The sequence below is a fragment of the Mytilus californianus genome, unplaced genomic scaffold (assembly GCF_021869535.1).
Source record: "Mytilus californianus isolate M0D057914Y unplaced genomic scaffold, xbMytCali1.0.p SCAF_6, whole genome shotgun sequence".
Classification (NCBI taxonomy): domain Eukaryota; kingdom Metazoa; phylum Mollusca; class Bivalvia; order Mytilida; family Mytilidae; genus Mytilus; species Mytilus californianus.
The window spans coordinates 81,366,349-81,387,847 of record NW_026262712.1 but is presented as its reverse complement, the minus strand read 5'-3'; the positions used below and the strand labels follow the sequence as shown (position 1 = coordinate 81,387,847).

The window sequence follows — 21,499 nt, the reverse complement described above, 5'->3', positions numbered from 1 at the left end:
TTGTGATTAGTTCAGTTTAAGGGGGACCATTATTGGTAGGCCAATGTTAATTGGTATGCAGTTGTATAAGCATTAGCATATCTCATTTCCATGGAGAATATTTGGCCACCGTCCCCTCAGTCATGGTCTATTGACTTAAACTTTTGCTTAGTTTACATGTATTAGTTTGCGATTAGATCAGTTTAAGATGAACCACTAATGTTAAGTCAATGATATTTTATGCATATGTTTTGACACTTGCAAGTCTCGTATCCATGGAGATTATATAGCCCCATCCCTCATCATGGATCATTGACTTCGAAACTTTTATATAGTTTACAAGTTAATGGTGTTGTTAGATTTGTTTAAAGGGAATGACTTATGATAAGTCAATGGTATTTGGTATGCAGTTGTATTAGCACATCTCATTTCCATGTAGATTGTTTAGCCATGTACCTTCAGTCATGTTTCATTGACTTTGAATATTTGCATAACTTACATGTTAAAGTATTGCTATTTTACTTTCAACAATTGCATTATCAAAATTACAAAAAGGCGAGACATTTCTCTGTGATATTATACAGTTTATTAACAAAATGCGCGCTTAGCCTAATTTGAAAAAAAGTAGGCTCCCTTTCAATCTTTTTTTTTTTTTGTTTTTTTTTTTGGTTTAAGACTTTAACCGTCATATTCAAGTCATTTTTTCACATGTCTTGCATTAACTCGAGTATGCTCGGACTTTAATTTTTCACATGTCGCGTAATAGCTCGATTATACTTGGGTAAATTTACCCTCTTGTTAGAATTAGTTAGCTCCCCTTTGATTTATGAAAATTTTCAGATTTGCAATTCCAGTGTTGTGGGACTTTATAAGTTCCATTTTAATCTTGCAATAATTTCAATTTGTGAACGTCGGTCCTCATCGTGCGCACCAGATGCTGCTGTTTATTTCAAATTGTTCTCCGATTGAATCTGTATCAAACATGGTTAAAATGATACTTAATGCCGAAAGAAAGCTGACGCTATTGATAAAGGTTTAATGTTTTATATTTGTGCCATGTGAATCAGATTCCTGTGAGCCTCTAGTTGTCTTATGACAGAGTACTTTCTTTTCATTGACACCGTTTAGATTACACAGGCAGAAAACCAAAATGGAGTCGGACCTAGAGGAGAAGAAGAAAATGTTTGCCAATCTTGAACAGGTTCCTCAGTCAGAGTTTGAAGGAGTTTCGTATCCATCGTTTATTCCGTTTAGGAAAAAAGAAGCCAAGAACGCTATTGAAGATATGATGAATTTCTAATCTAGAGATTCAGATATAATAATCTGCACGTATGCAAAGTCAGGTATGGAAGAATAATAGTTACGTTTTAAAATCTAACAGTGTAAACTGACGTTTGCTTCATAAAGTGACCAAACACCTAAAACTCCGCGTTTTGGAACAGAAAATTTATGACGTAATTTTTTCATGTACAAGAATTACGGACATTTCAAGGCGAGATAACTCGTGTTACTTTTCTATTCTGGTTCCCATCTTGTTCTCATCGTCTGGTGACCAGTAGATAAGAATAGATAACTCTCCTAAACGAACGCCCCGCCAATAGATGTCACTTTGACGTTATGCCTATAGGGTAATTTATGATATCAGCAGTTATACGATAATTCCGAACATAACTATGGTCTGTCGTTTTAAAACTGTTTTTTCTTTACGAAGTTTTTGAAACAAGAAATTTATATGGGAATTAGTTAAAAAGTCAAAGTTCAAAGTCATAAATAAGTGTTCCGTGTAAAATCGTTTTCGAAAATCTAATTTGTTCATAATTCTTTTATGTAATAAACTTATTTAAATAAATTCGGACCTTCTCTTATCTGATCACCAGCATGGCTAAAGGAATTATTCCCTGAGGTATTGTGAGGTGACACGTCCAGGTATGCAAGCGATTTCCTGTCGGGTTTAAAAACTCTTATTACACAATTACATAAAGCATGTTCATGCATCGCTTCACTTCTGAGGGTATTGATTAGTGTACACGGCCGATAACTTGTAACTTTCCATTTTAAAACTATCAGTTGTAATATACATCTTTGTCTTGCGTGTCCGATAGTGATATACTAGTCATTACTAAACTCATACGCTTGTTTATAAATAACATTTCTAGTGTAAAGAATGATATTTATGAAAATCTAAATAATTCCAAAAAAATATTTGATAAAATAAAAATCTATTTACATATTTTTCCAAGGGTAAATAGGGGAAAATGTAAGTATATACTCGTTGTCAATAATGATGGACATTTTGAAACATGAATAACTATTGATTTAAAAAATACGCACTTGTCGATCATTGGTTTATACGCCTGGATAGAAAGTTACGGAACTATAGATAGTCGCAATTTAAAATTGTATATTGAATATAAGAAAGAACATCTAGAACCAATTTGATTTAAATACAGGTCGATATCTAACTTGCTTTGGTTCATCGAAGTTATGGACATAGTAAAATCACAGATTTATATTTCAATTAGATTGTTCTCGAACAGTTGAAGAAATTCGTCATCATCACAATTGTTGGGTATAATGTATATTAATGTGAACATGGTTCTAATAGAACCTTATGCCAATTTTCCTGTTCCGACATGCATGTAATATATATGCCACTGGACGTACACTAATGATCCCCAAAAGTTTATTTGAAGAAATAAAGAAACTTCACTCCGGATAGACTGATAGTAGTTGTATTAACGTCTGATCAGCTTGAGGGTTGATTAATTTATTACGTTAGCTTGTGGGGGAATAAACCATTCGCACTATTGCACTTATGCATAAAATATTAAATAAGAGTAATATAAGAGAAAATATAAATACGAAAAGTCGCATATCTGGTAAAAAAAAAAGTCTCACCAACTATAGGATTTCACGTACAATTGTCATTATGATCGAAATAACGGACAGTCATTAAAATACATGCATGTACGCTTTGAAAAAAAGGGGTGCCGCAGTTGCCTATTATTCATCATAAATCTATTTCAAGTTTATACTTTCCTGTTATTCTTATCAGTTAACGCAGAGACATGTAACTATACATCTCTAGTTAACGACAATCAACTATATAAATATCTGAATCTGATGTGACTTACCGTTCATCTCTAGTGGTTCATCTCTTTCTTTTTTTTTCATCTTTTTTTTTTATTTGGGCAGGAACATAAACATTGTTAGATATAATGTTCCCAGGTTTGAGGGGGGGGGGGGGGGGGGGGGTTGGAGGTCAAGTCTATCGAAAGTTACAAAATAAGAACGTTGTATTTATGAATTTACAAGAAGAATTCTGTTCTTGGACGTTGTTTTCTCCTTTCTTTTTTTTTTAGTTCAGTGATTTAAATTGAGAAAAAATCTAGTCAGAATTTAAATCGTTCCGACAATCCCCCACCTAATACTCCTCTAAAATCATGAATGGTCATGCTTCACAATCATCAGAATTTACTTTGCATTGGTACATTCTGTATCGGTAGTGATTAACCTTGACATTTCCGGGTAAAACAAATCTACTTGTATATTACCTGTATGTGGTTAGGTACATCGTCCCATGAGGTCTTAGGTATACAGGTTCACATTTATAATGGTTTCTGATATAACAAGGTTTTATGACATTCACACTTCTGCATGTTCTGTATACCAGTTTCTTATCTTATTTTCAGACCGAATGAGGATGTGAATATTTTCCAGGAAAAATATTGAGTATCAAAGTATCAAATTAATTTCGGAATTTTTTTCTTTCTTGGTATTAAATCACAGAAATTTAAAGATAATACTGCTTATAGATATAAGAAGATGTGGTATGAGTGCAAATGAGACAACTCTCCATCCAAGTCACAATTTATAAAAGTAAACCATTATAGGTCAAAGTACGGTCTTCAACACGGACTTGGCTCACACCGAACAGCAATTAAGCTATAAAGGGCCCCAACAAATTACTAGTGTAAAACCAGGAGTATTCTTGTCAGTTAATACAGACATATAATTATATGTATATATATGTCTGCGGTATAGACATGGTTTATGAATGAATGATAAGTCTTACAAAGGTACAAGATATAAAGCACATTGAACATTGATTCCGCCGGTCTATCTCCATTCAATAAAGGCAAGTTGACGTAAGTTGATTCTGTAAAAAAATTTTAAACATCGTTGGTCAAATAGCTAAAGTATTTGTTGTGAGATGTAGAATATTTTAATAAGGACATTCCCGATTAGGTAAATGTAGTTCGCTTTGGACGGACCAAACTATATTATTGTAACTGATAATTTTCTCTGTACATTTAAATATTCAAGGTTACCGATGATAATTCAAAATAGCACAGTTTTTGGTTTATACGCTCGTTTTCGTGGGCCATTTTTATTTATAAATTATTTCATTGAAAGTTATTCAGAATTCCGATGTTACAACAAAGTACTCACCCATCTATTTAAAAACTGAGCTAACGCAAACTATAAAAAATATATATAACGGCGATTCAGGTATTTTGCCACCATATTCCTCCCCAAATAATTATTTTTTTCTGTCTCAAACCCACATTTCTCATTTTTTTTTATGCTTTTCAAACCGGAAAATAATTTTTGTTCTTAATTATTCGATCTCATTCCAATAAGACAAAGTTGACCTTAAATTTCCTGTCAACCTTTTAATTATCTTTCTTCAAATGGCTGAAGTATTTATACGTTGTGAGATTTAAAATATTTTGATAAGGACATTAATTCCTGAATATGTAAATAAAGATCGCTTTGGACGGACCAAATTATATAATTGCAATTGGTAATTATCTATTTCAAATATTCAAGGTTACCGATTCTAATTTAAAATAGTACAATTTTTAGTTCATACACTCGTGTTTAGAATGCCATTATTATTTATTCAATTAAATTAATTCAGTATTTCATTGTTACAAAAATATTCAGCAGTCATAATTCATTTTAAACTGAGCTTACGGAAAATATAAAAATATACCACGGCTATCCAGTTATTGTGCCACCATATTACTCCCTCAAAATAATTATATTTTTTTTTTTTTTTTCTGTCTTTTAAATACATAAACATAAATATAATAAATATACAATATATACAACAACAACAAAGACAAAAAAAAGAAATTATTCAGGAGGACACACTCGCTTGTTTAAAATTCGTATAAACTTACATAAATTTATGAGATCTGTCCTATTTGTAGACGACATAATTTCAGTAAATAATATAATATTTGGCCTTATACTAAAATTTCGATTTATAAATTTATTTCTCTCTTCTCTAAAATGTGAGCAATTAATAATGTAATGGAATTCATCTCCAATATCTAGCTTACATAAATTACACTTTCTTTTTTCCCTTTCTATATTGTACCATCTTCCAAGTTCTACTGGAAGTTTATGGTTACATATTCTAAATTTACATAATGTTAAAAAATCTTTTTCGTCTAAAATATTAAAATATTCTTCAAAACACAATAAATTCTTAAAAATACGATAATTCAAGGCTTTGGAACAGTTTTGAATAGTCTCGTTCCATGTTTGTTTGAATTGATCACACAATCTTACTTTGATATTATATTTCAACCATACATCATTTAAAAAGAGCTGTGTGTTCCAGATATAAGAAAATCCACATTCATCAAATATATTTTTAACACATATTAACCATCTAAAATCTAAGTTTTTAGTACAATACAAGTGGTACAGTAGCTTATAAATAATACAAGAATACTTTGACTGCTTTCCCATAATTAATTTAGACCAGTAGGATATCATCCTTAATTTTACATCAATAGCAAGTGGAAAACGTCCTAGCTCACCGTATATCATACAGTTGGGAGTGGAAGATTTCAGATTTAGGAGCAACTTACAAAATTTTAGATGAACCTTTTCGATAATATCACAGTTACTGAATCCCCATATTTCTGATCCATATAACAGAACAGGTTTGACTACTCTATCAAAAATATCTAACTGACAAGAAACTGATAGGCTATGAAATTTCCCCCTTTTTAGTATCTCGTACATCGCTTTTGTCCCTTTTTCAACTTGTGATTTAATTGCCTTTTTATAATTTCCCGTTTTTGTCAATAAAATACCCAAATAACTAAACTCTTGAACGATTTCTATTTCTTGCTCATCTAAAACAAAGTGTAAATTGTCTGGTAATCTTCCATATGAAAAACATAATATTTTGGTTTTGGATACATTTACTTTTAATTTCCAGTAGTTACAGTATTCATTAAAAAAATCTAACTGTATTTGAAGATCTTGTGGTGTTTCAGCCATCAAAACAGTATCATCTGCATATAATAATAAAATGATATTGAGAAATACATCAAGTTCATGTTCTATTTCTTCTGTAACTGTGAAAAGGCCCTTACAGTTTTTTGTTTGTAAAAAAATTTCCAAGTCATTTAAAAAAAACTGCAAACAAAAAAGGGGACATATTTTCCCCTTGCCTTACCCCATTATTACACGGAAAATAATCAGACTTGCTGTTATTAAAAATAATATTTGATTTAATATTTTTGTACATATTTTGAATCACATTTAACATTTTCCCATTTACATTGTTTAACAGTAGTTTATGCCAAAGCCCATCCCTCCAAATTTTGTCAAAAGCCTTTTCAAAGTCTATAAATGCACAATAAAGTTTTTTCTTTCTTTTCTTCAGAAGTTCAAACAGAGAATGTAATATAAATAAATTATCCATAGTGCTATAACCTTGCCTAAAGCCACATTGTGTTTCGTGTAAAATCAGGAAATCGTCAGAATATTTGTTCAAACGCGCGGTTAAAACAGCCGTAAACAGTTTACCCAAACAACTGACAATGGTAATTGGCCGAAAATTTTTAGGATTATTTCGATCTCCTTTATTCTTGAATATTGGTATAATATTACCAACTAGCCAACTCTCTGGTACAAATCCGGTATCAAATATCAAATTGAATAATTTTTCATAAATATCGATAAGCTGGTTTGAAGTTGCTTTTATGTATTCATTTATAACAGCATCTTCACCACCAGACTTATCATTTTTCAAATTTTTTATACATTTCAAAATTTCTCCTTTTTCTATATACAAATTCAAATCATAATTAAGATGATTAACCTGGTCTTCATCGAGAGGTGGTAAATCAACTCCATTATCATCCGTCGGAGAAGCATTTAGATCCATAAAGAAATCAAATAATTTCTCTATTGGGATATCCGGTTGTTTTTTACGCTTTCCCTGGTTAAGTACTTTCCAATAGTCTCTAGAATTTTTGGTTCTCAATTCTTTTAATTTTTTTGAAAGATTTTGCCGGTATAATCTATGATTTTTGTCGAGAGTTTTCTTGTATATGTTTTCTGATCCAGCCAAATTGGATCTATTGACTGTAGTTCGATTTTTTTTAAATTTTCGTCTAAATTTACGATAATTTTGTCTCGCAAATGTACATTCTCGGTTAAACCAGGGTTTATTCATAAACGATTTCTGATGTGTTTTCCCGTTTTTACTATGAGAAATGCCAAATGTAGCTTTTGCACTTTCTATAAGAATTTCACATAGTTTCTCAACATGTATATTAACATTTACATCTACCCTTGGTTCTTTCAAATTATACAAAAGATCTTTTATTTTACCTTGGTTTATATTTTGTTGAAATTCTATCAATTTATCACTGTCCCACTTTCTTATCCTTTCTACACTTTCTTCTATATAATCAGGTACCTCACATCCGTCTACATTTGTTGCATACACACTAATAGATAATGGGCAATGTACATCAGAAAATAATTTTGAAAAATCTACTACTTCCAAAGTACAAAATCTATTTATAAAATTCACATTACTAATGCAATAATCTACAACACTTGCATTCCTGCAAGTCAAGTTTCCTTCCTTGTCACCATTTATCCTCCCATTAAGTATAAAACAGTTATTCCCCTTGCAAAAGTCCAATAATAAAGAACCATACCTATTTTTTCCAATATCTCTATTTTTTCTTTCCCTCGGAATATCTAAAAAGTCCAAAATGGACACACCATTTTCTATTAAATCAGAGAAATTATTTGAAGGATCATGAGAATCAAAAATAAGAAAATCTTTCTCTGATGCTGTTCGACCATTAAAATCGCAAACTCTCAAACTATCACTCCCGTTTATCATTCATACGAAATGATGTTCACACCTGGAACGGTGAACCGTGACGGCTAAAATTCACTGAGTCAAAAGATTAGAATTACAGAATGCAAACCTTTAAATACCTTGAATTTAATCACGCATTCAACAGGTAGTCACTAAGTGTCACAGTACAATACACATTGTATTTACACGGTACTAGCGGAAAATGTTTGCTAGACTGAAGTAAAAGGTGAGAATACAAACATGCATTTTTAATACACTATCAGTTAAATATGTTTGTTGAAAATATCCGTCGGAAAAAAAATTCATAAAAATATTCTATTGTTTGATTTACTTTTATTACTATAATGACTATAATCATATCAGAAATCCTTAAAATATAAATCGTACATTTTATTTTTAAAAGTTGCACGGCTGATCACTTTACTTTCTTAATTATTAGTTGGTTAATAGCTACGCCAAAAGTCGTCGATGCGCTTTAAATCGCGTTATGAAATGATTAACGAACAAGACTTAAATGAGATTAATTCCACTCCCGGCATGCAAAAAGACTTAAACTACGTCACAGAAGTCAGGAAGTTCGAATAAATAAAATTAATAATTCCCAATTTTCTTCTTTATTAGTTTTCATATCCAGATAAAACTTGGTGAATATGTTTTTTATGGTATTATGAACATAATAAGATGATAAGTAAAAAATCGCGAATTTTCCCTTTAAGAAAGAAACCCCGCGTACACTATACACAGATGAATGATGAAGAAATTGCCGATAGAAAAGAAAAAATTAAAAAAAGAAAAGTTTTGCATGCCCTATGATGATCTATGATGTAGAAAGAATATTTTCTGTTAACGATGGTTCAAAAGAGATACGTTTGTTTTCATGTTATTATATTTCCTATATTTATGATATATGTATATCTCTTGATCAATACTTTTAAAAAAAAAATTTTCTTAATCTAGTAAATTTTCTTATTGTATGAAATTTGTAACCCTGTTTATACTACATACGACCTTTTCGGAAGCTTTAAGATAGTCCAAATAATTTATCATCGGTGTTTCTGATTTTAACAAGTTCAATAAAAGAAACATTTTAAAGCCGCAGGCAAACTGATCTATCCTTGTATATTTCTTTTTAATTGAGTTAGATGAAAATCCAATATACAAATCCTTTCAACATCAAGCAAGCTTGAGTATTATCTAGATTATTATTACTTCCATGGTTTTATATAAAAAAAAATAACATTTAACTCTTCAACGTGATTCTGGAAAAGGATAGACAATTTATGAATATGACGAAGACATAATCTTTCAATCAGTTTAATTGAAGTGTGGAGCTGGCATGTCAGTTATTGCTAATAGTCCTTTAGTTAATTTATCATGTATCATTGTCATTTTGCTTAGTGAAGTGTCTTTTGTTATCTATTCTGACATCGGACTCGGACTTTCTTTTAAACTGAGTTTTACTGTGCGTATTGCTGTGTTTTGTTTATTCTACATAGGCTAGAGGTATAGAGGGAGGGTTGAAATCTCGTAAAACATATAAATAAAAGCTACAGAAAGGCAATATCATAAATATGACAAGATGTACATTACTGTCAATTTTAGATTTTATTTGATATGGGTAGGTCACATGTATTCGATATTGACATTGTATAAGCCAGATGTATACTCCATGCTGAATTTTATTTGATCTAGGTAACACGTAAAATCATTAACACCTGTGGATTAAATTGTAATATTTTTCTGTCCACTAGGAACATAAAATTTACATAATTCACTACCCTTAATTAGAAATAGATATCAGTAAATAAAACCGCAGACTTTCTCCTTAAAGTTTAGTGGTTTGTACATATATTGAAGGTGTGCATGTGGTCAGAGTTTAATATTTGCTCTTTTGGAGATAGTTGAAGTTATTTTAAAATAACACTTTGCATCTGCGGGGGCATCATTTGTGTCTCTCAGACACAATTAAATCTCATAAGTATGATTTACTTGTGTCTCATCCATTTTGCTGATATTTAGCAAATAAAATATGTTTAAACTAATTAAATCTCAGATAAAGTTCTACATTATCTTTGTTATGATACAGTTACTTCAGAGTGAAGTGCGGGGCATCACTTTGTCTAGTTAATTTTATAATTTTTTGTTGTTGTAATTAATCTTATTTGAAAATATTCGTTCATATTTCAGCCGTATCTCAATTTTATTTTGACTTTATAAAATTAGTTTATATGTGTTACCCTATATTCGTATGTGTAGAATACTCTTAAACATATAAGAATAGAGGGCAACATACATACATTATTATTGTTAAATCGCATTGATAAGAGTTTGAACACTTTAGACAAGGTAAAAAAGTTGATGTGAAAAGACTATTTTGGAATTATATATTAATATAAAAAAATAAAAAAGGGGGTCTCCCAACAAGCTCTTGTGCATGGACTACTATATTTTCAATATAATACTTAAATGATAAGATAAAATAGTAACATATGGTATTGAATAGTGATACAGCACCGGAAAGGATTTGCCGTGGCACCATGGGACGCTTATACAATATACTATGTAAATATTGACACATTCGTGTTTATATGTTAGCTGAGATCGATAATTATGGAGCTTTTCTTAAAAAGGACTTCGATGTTTTTCGTCATTTGTATTATTAAACGACATTTTATGAATATACTAAACAAGGATTTGTATAGTACTATACAAATCCTTGTACTAAACAATAAGATTAATGTATGAAGGAGAACATAAAGATAGCATATCTAGCATGCTATGATATCTTACTGTATACATTCAAAATACTTGCATTTACTTCTTTGATCATTACTTATAATGATAAGAATAATATTCCCTATACCTTTTCATTCTACAAAACTTGTATGAAATTTTGTATGTTTTGAATAACATTAAAAATTGCACGTTGTCACCTTTTCTTTTCTATTTCAATTTAGTTTTTCAGATTTCGTAGACATTTTTTTTCAATAATACAATCATGCAATTGTGTATTCAAATATTTGATAATAATAATATAATTTACTCAAATCAAAATAAGATTAATTAGACAGAGCCCTTTAAAAAAAAAAAGAAAAAAAAAACACTTTTTGCAAAGTTTTCTTCAAGATGTCAACAATACCACACTACTTTTAAAATTTTGATGTTTAAAGAACTCTTTGGTATAATCAGAGACATATTGTCTCTGGTATAATAGAAATTAATACATTGTTTAAAACCTAACTAGATATTAAAATGATGGATGTAATTAGAAAAGAAGTTCACATCATAAAAATGAGAATTCAACTAAATAACAAGACCAATTTGTCTTTGAATACGGTCAATCTTAGTTGAATGAATATACATCGCATTCATAAATAATGAAGTTTCACTTTCAAATGCTTAGGGACAACAGTAAACATTATTTTAAAATGACGATTCTTATACCATTTTATAGGAAAATTATTTGCCAATACTGTATAATTTGTTAATTTGATTTACAATAAAAAATGAATTTAATATGATTTTTTATAAAATATGTATACCTCGTAATTTAACATATCTCAACCAAAAGAGAACCCGGCGTTCAACATGATAGTGACACCAGTAAATATCAAGATAAAGTGGATTTTATTACACCATTTCAAAGCTAAAAAATTGGTGAGATCTCTATAATTTATTAATTTTATAAGAGATTTATAAAATAGACACAGTATTCGTTTATTTAGCTAGTGGTCATAATTCCCCATAGACAATAACGTTAAAAAATTTGCAATGATTACGGTTCTCTGTGTGGTAGCTGATAAAGCCATCCAGCTGAGCTGTCCGCAATTCTTGTGTATGTAAATTATGGTAAAACTTTTAAGCCCTACACACTGAATTTGTTTTATTCGAAAATTTTCCTTCGGGCACACCCAGAGAAAAAAGTTTGGAAGCCACTGAATATGCATATACTAAATGGAGCAATGTACTGACAAGCAATAGACGACGAGCAATATACCGACTAGCAATAGACTCTTTGACATGCTTTCTCATTTATGTATAGTTACATTTATTTCTGTCAATTATAAAAAAGAAAACAGAGTATTAAGGAATCAGGACTATAATTGACAACATGATTGCTAACAATTCCAGAACTCGTTGCTCTACTTCGTTTACGTTCGGATTTTCTCGGCAGACTCCAGAAATACCATATAATTTTAAAAGATGTAACTTTAAGTCGACATTGTTCAAATCAAATATACAAAGCGTAAGTTCTCCTGAAATTTTGACAGACTATATCATCTGGTTTGTCGTTTTATACTAATTGTCCGACATTGAGGATACATTTTAATTATCATATGTTCATACTAATTGTCCGACATTGAGGATACATTTTAATCATCATATGTTCATACTAATTGTCCAACATTGAGGATACATTTTAATCATCATAATGTTCAATATTGTAATTTGTTTTATAGATTTTATGAACAAGTATGATTTTTTTTTAATAGTATCATAAATCTTTGTTACAGTCAAAGTGATTATTAAATGCAATTTTCTTAATATTTGATTTCTTTTCCAACGATATTCTTTATACAAAATATTGCATTCAAAAGTTAATATTTTATATGTGAAAGGCTTTACATGACTATGTTTGAATATGTTTTATCAATATTGTTTCATTTCAAGTTCTATTTCAAATGTCTGATGCAAGTGAGAAAAAACTCTTTCATTTAAGGGACGCATTGGACGTGTGAAATAGTGAATATGTTACTGAGAAACACGACAGAATTAGACAAAAGTAGCAAAATGCAAGCCATGTTAGAAGCTGTTGATGATTTGTCTGTGCTAGACAGTGTTCCATCACCAAGGATTATGTACACGCATTGTCTATTTAGATATTTACCAACGCAACACAGAGAAAACAAGGGCAAAATTGTCCACATGATTCGAAATCCTAAAGATGTATGTGTTTCATATTATTACCACTGTTTAAAAGATAAGTTTATCAACTTTGATGGAACGTGGGACGAATTTTTAGAACTGTTTATGTCTGGAAAACGTGAGTATTTTATTCTGTTTTGTATATGTGGTCAACATAACTTTTCATCAAAAAGCCTTATCTCATTGTTCCTGAGTAGTCACCGATTAAACAACTGGATACCCATTGCTTCACTCGTAGTGAGGTCCGATAAAAAAAATCAATCTTAGTTTGAAATATATGTTTGTCTGACTGGGTTCTCCTTGTCAACCTATATTTGTTCCTCAATGCTATAATATCTGTTGGAACAAATATGCTATACCCTTTATTACGTCAGGAACATATACTGTAATGTTTCTTTCAGTGGAAATAATTTTACAGAATATTCCTTCCATTTGAAACTTGTATTATGAAGGAACTTCTATTCCATGAAATGATGGCGAGACATATTTCACTGTCCGCCTTCTTGGACAAAGACATACAGAACATAGATGTGATCTAAAAAATTCGTCACTTCACAACTTAAAAAAGTGTGCTGATCTTTACAACACCAACAACACCAACAACAAATACTTTATTAGAGTCTCACCTCTTTAAAACATTTGATATAAAACACAATATAATAACAACAGATCAATTTATAAAAGAGCCACTCTAAAAAAGTTATGAGAAACTGTAAAACACACATTAAAAATACATTTATACTACATATATAACATATATCAATATATCTTAGCATAAAACACTATAATATTAAAAAGCAATTCTTTTCTAATCATAATCAGAAGATAAAAAAAACAAAACATTATATACAGTCATTACGAGTATAAAATACAGTTTCTCTTAAAAAGTACTTCATGGCAGATTTTGACTGCGAAATAGCAAACTCTGTCGTCATGAAACATAGATAAAAACTTTTCCTCATTACACCAATTATTAAAACTACTTTCTACATTACATACACTGTTAAAAAAGATCGTTCGCAAATCTGCATATTCTGGGCATTCCAACAACACATGTTTTTCATCTTCAATTACATCTAAATCGTTTTTTCTACAATTAAAACAAAACCTTTCATTTACATCTATACATTCATATCTGCCAGTTTCAATTTTAATTGGAGCAACGCCTGCTCTAAATTTAGCATATATGCACTTCTGTATTTACCCGGCATAGTAATACTTAAATATTTTTCAGTACAATAATTTGATTTAAATAACCTGTAAGTACGCAATTTACTGCTTTCATTAGCTAGTAAATTTGAATGCCATTTATTCTGGTACATAATAAAAAGGTTGTTTTCAATATCTTTAATAACGGGCTTGCTAAAATACATTCAATATTACAATACTGAATAAGATCAAGTTCTTTAAACTTTGTATTCACTCTACAGTTACAATTTTTTACTTTATTAAAACTGAGTTTATTACTCCAAAGAATAATTTTCTTATTAAGTCTACAACTAGACATCTTATGAAATCGTGACCAAGTTCTAACTATAGTAGACCATTGTTTAACAATACATGTTTCCATCCCATATCTCCATAAAGTGCTAAGTTAGGGGTATATCTACCCACACCCATAAAAAGTCTCATAGCCTTATGTTTAACAGCATTGATACAAGAGAAAATTCCTTAGTACCCCAAATAGAGGTACCATAATCAATCACTGACCATACAATTGAATGGAACAGTTTTGTATATACATCATATTGAAAACCACCATGAGCTCTACATTTTGCTATTAATTACCCCAATGCCCTACTGGCAGATTTAGCAACTGCTTTTGCCATATCTTCATAACTCACATACATATATGTGACCAGAGATTTATGTTGATTAAGTTACAATAATCATGTAGGTATTAAATAGAACGATACTTAAAAATGCTAAACAAAAGGTTAGGCTAACCATGCGATGAACAACCGTTTTGAAATTCATGATACAGGATATAAACCAAAAGAGGAGAAAAGCCATAGCAGTATATGGCGTCATCATAAAGTAAAGAGGTAACAACTACATGTGAAGAAGAAATTAAAACACATAACGTAACGATTTATCCACAGAACAGCATAACGTCTATCCCACATCCATTTTACTTCAGTATGAATAAAAGGATACATTTGATATAATAAGTCTGTGCGACAGCAGCCTAAAAATACAGGAACAAAACAGAAAAAAAACATCTAGAGGTTCACATGTTGTCTTAACAATGAACAAATAGACATGTTGTGAATCGATTAAATACACATAGACTACAAAAGCTATGGACATCAACATTAAATTCCCAAAAGGTAACAAAACAATAACATATAACAAAAGACAACAATTGACGAGAGTTTCAGCATCTAATGCATCTTGCATAATATTTTCAAATTATTACACTAAAAATGCTGAACACGTATATCCAAATTACAATAAGTCTTAAATAAGCAATTAATAACGCATGAACTCGATTATATATATCAGTATTTCGTGTGTATTTTAATCTTGACGCCATCTAATTAACCATCAAGATGACCTCCGAAGACTGCCGACGGTCACATAACCCCGATATAAACATAAACATAACTATCAACAGATAGCGACCTCGTGCAATTGTTCTTTTCCATGCCTGTTTGATTTCATGTTATAGGTTAAAAAAATAAGTTAATCATCGTTTTTACCTGTATAAGAATGATTTTTTTTTGGATCGAATCAGTCAACGAAATGGTTCACCTTTATTTCACTTTCAATGTTGACATTCTTTTCCTTTTAATGGCTGAACACAACTTATACATGCGTAACCAATCTCTAGCTAATGGGTTAAATTGAAGATCACATGAATACGGATTCAATGAGGTCGAATTATTCACTTGCAAGTGAATAATTCATCAGTAATGTTTCTTAGCTTATTTTGACAAAATTGAACTAAACTGGCTGCTAAAAGCGAATTATTATTTCACTATTTCACTTTTATTTATGATTGAACGAAAAAAAAATCATATTTTTATTTTTTTTATATCTCGTAGCTTATGCCCCTTTAACAAGAGCTTTATAACGACGGTGTAATGTTTTAATGCCCCTACCGCTTCGGGGCATTAAGTGTTACCCTTGTCAGTCCGTCCGTCCGTCCGTCCGTCCCGTACGTCCAGAAATTTGTTTCCGTTCTCTACCTTAAGTTTGCCTCAACCAAATGTTATAAAACTTATACACAATGCTTATTACCACAAAACACAGATCAAGTTCGAAATTGGGTGGCGTCACTTTTACCGTTCATGAGTTATGTCCCTTTATAAGCATAAAAATTGCTGAATTTTTCGTTTCCGTTCTCTAAATTTAGTTTGCTTTAACCAAATGTCATAAAGGACTTATACACAATGCTTATTACTACAAAACACAGATCAAGTTCGAAATACTGTGGTGTCACTTTTACCGTAAATGAGTTATGCTCCTTTATAAACGTAAAAATTGCTGAATTTTTTGTTTCCGTTCTCTATCTTTAGTTTGCCTCAACCAAATATTATAAAACTTATACACAATGCTTATTACCACAAAACACAGATCAAGTGTGGAATTGGGTGGCGTCACTGTTACAGTTATTGAGTTATGCCCCTTTATAAATGGAAAAATTGCTAAATCTGTCGTTTCCGTTCTCTAACTTTAGTTTGTCTCAACCAAATGTTATGAAACTTATACACAATGCTTATAATCACAAAAAAAACGGTCTTAATAACGTGAATCCTGCATCTGTATGTGGGAGTTGACTCATGCATATTTACAAGCGGGGGCATCTATGGCCCATAGACACATTCTCTATTTTTTTTTTTTTTTTTTTTTGTGTTCTTACAATGAAGTTACCAATAATTTTAAATCTTTTAGTTCTGAAACGGTTACTTATACTTCGAGGGTCTCTTTACATAATTATGTACTTAGAGAGTCCCCAGTAAGATAATATAGTTCTTCAAGTCTGACGATTCACTGCAAATATATCAACAGTTTGTTGATTTCCTTCAGAAATGTTAATACTTTGAAGATAAGGTGGAGATATGTTTACGTATTTAATAACAAAATGTTTATTGTATACTCCATAGTGCCTTATGGAACATGGTATAACTATGAGTTAGAAATAGAACGAGCAACGGGAGACTTTCCTGGGAAGATTTTTACCTGTTATTATGAAGATATGAAACAGGTAGTCAGTCTTTTTTTATATCTTCAGTGGCAGCCGTTATCTAATAATTTATTTTAATCACTTTTATTGATAGTCTAAAGAGATAAAGTATAATGTTGCATTCGTATGAAACTAAATGCTATAAAACTGACAACTTCAACTGCAAATTCTTACTAGCATTTATCAACCGAAGAGCAGGTGTCATAGTTTTACCTTGACATGAGGAGCAGGATCAGCTATAACCCTTCCGGAGCACATGAGATCTCCCATGGTTTTTGGTGGGAATTCATGTTTATGTAGTGTTTTGAGGACTTGTTTGTCTTTTCGTGGTTTTTTTTTTTTGTCACGGCGTTTTCAATTTCTCTTCAACTTATGTTGGGTTCAGGAAATTGCTTCAATTTTCATTACATTGTGTACATTTGAAATTTTTTAAATGGCAAAATGAAACAATCACTATTTTGGGGTGTTCATTTCGATATTTATATAATCATATAAATATTATAAAGAATCACCTATTACCAAGTTAATAAAAGCTGACTTGAATCGTATCATGGAGCCTTAATATTAACCTTTTATAATGTCTGAGAAATCATTTTTTGTCTCGTCGACGAAGTCTAAAAAGCGAAAATGAAGCGTGCTGTTTCCAGCGTCGGCGGCGGCGGCGTCAACAATGTATTAGTTTGTGATGAGGTCAAGTTTATGGGGAACTTCTAGTGACAGGTCAATGCTATTTGGTATGGAGTTGTATTAGTATTGTTACATCTCATTTCCATGGAGATTATTTTGCCCCGCCCCGTCAATCATGGTCTATTGACTTTTAAACTTTTGCTTAGTTTACATGTATTAGTTTGTGATTAGGTCAGTTAAAGGGGAACTGTTAGTGTTAGGTCAATGATATTTGGTATGCAGATGTATTAGCATTGGAACATCTCATTTCCATGGCGATTGTTTGCCCACCCCTTTTCAATCATGTTCATTGACTTGGAATGTTTAAGATAAACGACTAATTTTAAGTCAATGATATTTGGTATGTAGTTGTATTGCCATTTGCAAGTCTCATTTCCATGGAGATTATATGGCCCACCCGGGTGATCCCCTCATCATGGTTCATTGACTTTGAAATTTTTACATAGTTTACAAATTCAAGTTTGTGTTTAGGATACATAAAGGGAATCACTTATGATAAGTCAATTGTATTTGGTATGCCGTTTTCTAAGCATTGGCATTTCCGTGGAGGTTATTAGGCCCTGCACCTTCAGTCATGGTTCATTGGCTTTGAATGATTTGCAAAGTTTACATTTTCAAATATTGCCATTTTAATTTCAACATTTGCATTATTCCATCAAAATTACAAAACGCGAGACATATCTCTGTGTTAACAGTTTGTTACATACGCACAAAATATCTTAAGTGCATCCAACTTCATTATGCATTATTTTTAATTTCATTACTTACACTGATTTACCCCAGGAACCTGTTAGAGAGATAAAGAAACTTGCAGATTTTCTTGGTATAGCATGTTCAGATACTACATTAGAAAAGATTGCCAAAGAAACATCATTTAAGAATATGCAGAAAAACAAATTTGATACCACGGTGATTTTTAGATGGCAAAGGGTTTATATATCGCAAAGGTACGTATATAATTTGTCGGATTTACGTGTTTGTGTATGTAAGATGACCTATACAGTTATGTTATACACGGTCTGTTCATCTTGAAAAACGAAATGGAATTATTCTATTGTGTTTTCTCTTTATTATTCACGAGATTTTTGGTCTTTCATTTTCCTCTTTATCTTTGATCTTGACGGTAGACCGGTTGCAAAATAGGTTAGACTTCTTCTTGAGTTAGTTTGTGACTAAACTGGTAATCTTGACTGTCATTCTAATTAATAACAATAAGCTTTTACAAATGGTAGCCTTAGATACGGGCTTTCGAAATGAGGTTAGAAAGTTAAATACATCACGTGAACAAAAGGAGACGTGACGTATACATCATTGAGACCGCACCCCGACAATACAAATATAACAAACACATCAACAGATCGCCATGCAATCTTCAACAGTATAGACAGGAATGGGTGTCTTTACAAACAGTATAGACAGGAATGGGTGTCTTTAAAACAGTATAGATAGGAATGGGTGTCTTTAAAACAGTATAGACAGGAATGGATGTCTTTACAAACAGTATAGACAGGAATAGGTGTCTTTAAAACAGTATACATAGGAATGGATGTCTTAACAAACAGTATAGATAGGAATGGGTGTCTTTAAAACAGTATAGACAGGAATGGGTGTCTTTAAAACAGTATAGACAGGAATGGATGTCTTTACAAACAGTATAGACAGGAATGGGTGTCTTTAAAACAGTATAGACAGGAATGGATGTCTTTACAAACAGTATAGATAGGAATGGGTGTCTTTAGAACAGTATAGACAGGAATGGGTGTCTTTAAAACAGTATAGACAGGAATGGTTGTCTTTACAAACAGTATAGACAGGAATGGATGTCTTTACAAACAGTATAGAAAGGAATGGATGTCTTTACAAACAGTAGAGATAGGAATAGGTGTCTTTAAAACAGTTTAGACAGGAATGGATGTCTTTAAAACAGTATAGACAGGAATGGGTGTCTTTACAAACAGTATAGACAGGAATGGGTGTCTTTACAAACAGTAGGGATAGGAATTGGTGTCTTTACAAACAGTGTAGACAGGAATGGATGTCTTTACAAACAGTATAGACAGGAATTGGTGTCTTTACAAATAGTATAGACAGGAATTGGTGTCTTTACCAACAGTATAGATAGGAATGGGTGTCTTTACAAACAGTATAGACAGGAATGGATGTCTTTACCAACAGTATAGACAAGAATGGGTGTCTTTACAAACAGTATAGACAGGAATGGGTGTCTTTACAAACAGTATAGACAGGAATGGGTGTCTTTAAAACAGTATAGACAGGAATGGGTGTCTTTACAAATTTACAAACAGTATAGACAGGAATGGGTGTCTTTACAAACAGTATAAATAGGAATGGGTGTCTTTACAAACAGTATAGACAGAAATGGATGTCTTTACAAATAGTATAGACAGGAATGGGTGTCTTTACAAACAGTATAGACAGGAATGGGTGTCTTTAAAACAGTATAGACAGGAATGGGTGTCTTCAAAACAGTATAGATAGGAATGGGTGTCTTTATAACAGTATAGACAGGAATGGATGTCTTTACAAACAGTATAGACAGGAATGGATGTCTTGACAAACAGTATAGACAGGAATGGGTGTCTTTACAAACAGTATAGACAGGAATGGGTGTCTTTACAAACAGTATAGACAGGAATGGGTGTCTTCAAAACAGTATAGACAGGAATGAATGTCTTTACAAACAGTATAGACAGGAATGGGTGTCTTTACAAACAGTATAGACAAGAATGGGTGTCTTTACAAACAGTATAGACAGCAATGGGTGTCTTTACAAATAGTATAGACAGGAATGGGTGTCTTTACAAACAGTATAGACAGGAATGGGTGTCTTTACAATATGTAAAACTCTAAATCGTCACTAGTCTTTAAGATTATCAAAAAATAAAAAAGAAAAACTATACAAGAACTGCCATCAACACAAAATTCTATAAACTAGCTTAAATGTGTTTTTAAATAAGTCCTTTTTTTCCTTTTTTATAATACAAGTACTAAAATGCAAGTTTTTTAACCGAAAAGTGTACAATTCCTGTATTTGTTTGGGCCAAATTCAGAAAGTTGTTTAAAGTAACATGACTATATGAAAATCGAGGATATTAAACAAAAGTGTGCTATGTTAAAGCAACGTAAGTTAACATGCGTGAAATAGCCAAAATGAGGTAAAAAGTAAAATTAACGTTGAACTATTTTTCAGGTGAAATAGGAGATTGGAAAAATCATTTTACGGTCGCACAAAATGAAAAATTTGATGCTCAGTTTAAAGAAAAAATGAAAGAAAGTAAATACAAGATAACGTTTGAATAACATACTGTGTATGACATTCGCAAATGACATTGGAAGGCTATTAAGTTTCAAACTGTACATACTTGTATACAAAGCGGCCAAAAATTGTACAATCGAGATGTTACAGCAAGATTAATAAATAAAGTGTATAATGTAGTTTTTTAGTGTCCTTTATTAAAAGTGTACATTTTGATGCCTTAACTGATATGAGGAAATAAAACGGTTTCCAAATGATTGTGTATTGTACATTATACAGAGATAATATA

The 21,499-nt window shown here is 31.3% G+C and overlaps 1 pseudogene; it reads left to right on the top strand.

Moving 5' to 3' along the window:
- The window catches only part of LOC127704174 (sulfotransferase 1B1-like), a 91,528-nt pseudogene extending 70,138 nt beyond the window's left edge, over nucleotides 1-21,390 (top strand).
- The last annotated feature ends 109 nt before the right edge of the window (nucleotides 21,391-21,499 follow it).